This window comes from Triticum aestivum, chromosome 1A, assembly GCF_018294505.1.
Source record: "Triticum aestivum cultivar Chinese Spring chromosome 1A, IWGSC CS RefSeq v2.1, whole genome shotgun sequence".
In the NCBI taxonomy this organism is placed as follows: domain Eukaryota; kingdom Viridiplantae; phylum Streptophyta; class Magnoliopsida; order Poales; family Poaceae; genus Triticum; species Triticum aestivum.
The window spans coordinates 217,161,415-217,166,238 of record NC_057794.1 but is presented as its reverse complement, the minus strand read 5'-3'; positions in this window follow the sequence as shown (position 1 = coordinate 217,166,238).

Sequence of the window (4,824 nt, the reverse complement as noted above, 5' to 3'; positions counted from 1 at the left end):
ACCCTCAAATGGTGGAATATTCAATTTCAGTTTAGGAATATGGACATCATCTCGTACCTGAGGTGGTGGTGTAGGCCTACCATTATGAATATATACCTGAGGTCGACCTGGTGGTGGTGGTACAGGTGGCTGCACGTAGTGCTGATTTTGATCAACCTCATCCTCATAATCTCCCACATAATCATCCTCCTCCGCATCAGCAGCAGGAGCCACAGAAGTATCAACAGCAGCACCAACAGTTTGGCCAAACACAAAAGGAACACGGCTTGCTCGGCGGAGGTCTGTTTCGCGACGTGGAGGTAGTCGTTGTTGTTGTTGTTGGAGAGGTGCGTTAGGTGCAGCGGGTGGTGGTGGTGGAAGACACGCGAGCAATTCATTAAACTTGTTATCGAGCTTTGTTTCGAACGTCTTCTCAAGGCCAGTGATCTTCTCCATGGCCTCTTCAAACTTGTTCAGCACATCTTGCACCTGTTCAGTCATCATTTGCTGAAACTTATCATGAAGCTCCTTGTTCGATAAATTCTCCCAGTCAATCTCGTCGGCTTGTGATCCTGGCATGGTTAGCAGCAATAGAAACACACAAGAATATGATCCTACAGACTACGAACAAGTGGTGGTGGTGGGTGTCACAAATCCGTCAAGCAAAACCCAAATTCTTACCAGTTCTTACCCAGCAACAGGCGGTGATCGGCAACCGTTGTAGTCAAAACTCTGAAAGCTTGGATAGAGCGATTACCAGGGAGAGTCAAACGCACGACGTAGATGTATGTGGAGCTGGGAAGGCTTATAATATGGTAGCAAAAAGGGTCAGCAATAATCAATTCAGAGATGCAAAGTTGAATAAACGCTCAACGACGGTACTGTGCTGGTCCTAGGCTAGACTGTGCTAGAGACGCGAGCCTAGAACACCAACAAAATCATGGCGCGGCACGTAAACAAGGGAGGAGCACACTCTGAATTTTTTTCTCTCTTTTTTTTCTCTCTTTTTTTTTGCACTTTTTTTCCTCTTTTTTTTTGCTCCGCAACAAATTTTTTTCGAAAAAGTCTACAAATGGTCTAAAAACTGCCTAGCCAGAATTTTCCAGACTTCGTTTTTTTTGCACTTTTTTTTCCTCTTTTTTTTTGAAATTGGAACTATTTTTCTTCTGCGGATGGCTCGGAAGTTGGGGAGTCCTTCTCTGTCACGACTCGGAGTATCGCGTGATCTAGAAATCGAGAACAATGCAACAATTACTGGACTCGGACTAGGACTTGTGGCGGAGATGAATCTGGTGGAACTCGGACTGGTGGCGGAGATGAATCTGGTGAAACACGGACAGGTGGCGGATATATGTTGCAGGTGAACTCGGATTGGCGTGATGGCGGCGGATATGTGGTGGCGTATATGGATTCGGATTGGCGGTGAATATGTGGTGGTGGTATATGGCAACAGCGACGATGATGATGCGATGGTGATATATGGCAGCGGCGACGTGACAACCTGTGAACAGAACTCGAAACTCTAAAAGACTAGACGCTAAGACCAGTAACTGGACACGACGATGCAACCGCAAATTCAACAAAGCAAATACAGAAAAGATTATGCAAGGCTCAGATTGGTTCGGATGGGATGAACTAACCCTAATTTTTTTTGGCTTTTTCGTGGACTATAGGTATGAAGAACAGACTCGATCTAAACTACGAAAAACTGTAAAATCTCACCGAGCAACCTGGAAATCTGATACCACTTGATAGAGGCAAAGGTGTCCCGTCTTTCGATGAGATGATGGATATCGCTTTGGTGGAAGTCGACTTTGACGATCCGACTACGAACGTGCGAGGATGTCGCGCCTTAGCAATCGCTAAACCAACTCCCAGAGGTTATTGACCACGCCGGAGCACGATCAACCTGACCACGAGGGTCTGTTTCCTGCGAGCAAACGAAGAACAAGCAAGAAACTAAGATTGCAATCTGGATATTGCGAATATAAGATGAAAACTTTATTGATCAAGGTGGGGTTCTGTGACGCCTTTGTCTGGTCGTTGAACACAAACGAAGTACGCGAAGTTGCAGCTATGGCGAACTTTTAATCTAAACAAAACCCAAAGTCTAAACGGTGCCCTAAGGGCTGTATATATGGAGGAAGAGAGGGGGAATTTTGTGGCCCTTGGTGGAGGGGTCCGAAATCAACCCTATCTCTTGTTTCCCCACACATACGGACTCTAAAAATAGCCTATACTTATGTATTTCGAAATTACATGGGCCTGGCCCAATAAAAAGGTGACGCAGCACCTATAATAGCCTCGGGACGAAATTTATGAAGTGGCATCTTGTATATTTTGTCCATGGCTTCATGCACCCATTATGGTAGCTTCAAAGTCCTGAAATCATCACTTGTAACTCCGTTCTTGTTCCCCTTGCGCATGGCATCATCTCCATGCTTGTTCTTGCTCCAATGTTCATCCTTCTCCAAGCTAGGCCCTTCGTTTGTAAGCAAAACAAATGTATCCAATTTAGGCAGCATCATATTCTCATGAACATTAGAATCATTACCAAGAAACGAAATGATAGAGACAAAGGTGTCCCGATCTTTCGATGAGATGATAACTATCGATTTGGTGGAGACGACTTTGACGATCCGACTACAAACGTGCAACGACGTTGTGCCTTAGCAATCGCTAAACCAACTCCGAGAGGTTATTGACCACGCCGGAGCACGATCAACCTAACCACGAAGGTCTATTCCTGTAAGCAATCGAAGAACAAGCAAGAATATGATAAAAGCAATCTGAATATCGCGAATATGTATGAAGTATTGATAATGGTGGGGATCCGAAAAGTGGTCTTGGTCTGGTCGTTGGACACAAACGAAGTACACGAAGTTGCAATGGCTAACTTTTAACTAAACAAATCGCAAGGAAAAGCTACTAGATGGATCTACTTATATAGGAGCAAGGGGTGGCGGCCAAGGAGTTGGGAGGACGTCCCAAGGCAGCCTAAAACTAAATCTAGGTCGTACAAGGCCAATGGGCCCAAGTGGAGGTGATGTAACACCTTTGGACTTGTAGTTTGACTCAGATTCTGCTGCAGCATCAGATTGTTTCGTCCACAACTCAACGCTCCGGACGAATTTGAAGGTGATTCCAATAGGGTTGGAAAGTGCACGAAATCTAGTTTCCAACAAAAAAAGAATCACCCAATTCGGAGTCCGTATGAAAAACTTGTGTGCGTTTTGAGTCAGATGTGTCTGTGCAGTCCGAATCTGAATCCAGAACGTGAGAGACTTGGACTCTATCTTCTCTTGGGCCAAAAGTGACGTGAGAGAACTTTTTGGACAGCAAATAAACATCTCTTTCTTCCTTATCTTCATATGTGGATTGTACAAATGTCCCATATACCTGCAATTAGACAAAACACAAAAGTGTGTGAAGTATTTTTGTTCTGGATAACATAAATAGATTATTGAATAGTTTGCACTAGAAATCACCTGACAAATATGCATATATGCAATATTTTTGGTCATATCCAAGGTAGTCATGTCCTCATCATCCTCCCCTTCTTGAAAATAAAGCCGTCATCGGCGTTGCTTAATCTGAAATGTGGCTAACAAAAGAGACAAGGTGTACATGTTGTATATGTATATGTCATCCATTTTTACTTCACTTGATTTTTGCATATATGACACATGAATAGATGAGTAACTTGCATAGTTCATAAAATCTAAAGCCAAAAAATTAGCACAAGAAGTAGAAGGCATGAAAATATTGCAGCTCAGTTTGCACATATAAGTGAAGCTCTTACTCATTTCAAAAGATTGACAATGTTCATCATTAAACCATCCCAACATTGGTGAATAAACCTTACTTGCATCAAATTTACATGCTACAACATGCTTAAATAAGCAAACATGCAATAAGTCATTCAACACAGAATCATCACCAAGATTAGAGGTCATATCAAAATGATTAAACATTGGTTCTTTTGCATCAATAGTTAATTCAATGGGTGCACTCAAAATTGTTGGTATTTCAGTTGTTTGATCACAGGGCAAAGTCAAATTATCAACGTAGTCCTCTAAAATAGGTGGTGTGATCAAAGTAGTGGGTAGCTCATCAGATGGTGCATTCAAATTGACAAGGCATTCATCATTCTCATGTAGAGATGGAAGATCAGTACCTTTGTCATTACCTCTTATGATCAACTCAGATGATGTAGCCACTCTCGGGGCCGATGTGTCACATGGTGGAGGCGATGTAGTCCTGATAACAACGGATGTGGTTGTCATAGTATGCCTAGTAGTTGAAGGAACAATCATATCAACTATTGGAATGTGCATCGTGCGCTTGTTCTCCTCGTGGCCAACACGTCGTTTTATTTCCTGTTCAGCTTTGCAAGCAAGATGAAACAAATGGTCCATAGGATAACACTCTTCATGAATTAGTATCTCTTGAATATCACAGTTTAATCCTCCCCAAAATCTATCCATAAAATCATCTTCACTTTCTTCTAAAGAAGAATGCAACAAGGTAGTTTGTAAATCATCATAATATTTTGTTACAGTTTCACTACCTTGTTTTAAGTGTTGCAACTTCTTAATCATGTCACGAGTATAATAAGCAGGGACGAAAGTATGTCGCATGGCAAGTTTCAAATCATCCCAAGTAGTAGGTATATAATCAGGGTGTAACCGACAATATTCACTCCACCAAACCAAAGCATAACCAGTGAAAGAACCAACCGCAACCTTAACCTTTTTATGTTCATTGAAATTATGGGAAGCAAATATATTTTTTATGTCAAACTCCCATTCAATATATAAAGCAGGTTTAAAACGGCCATTAAAT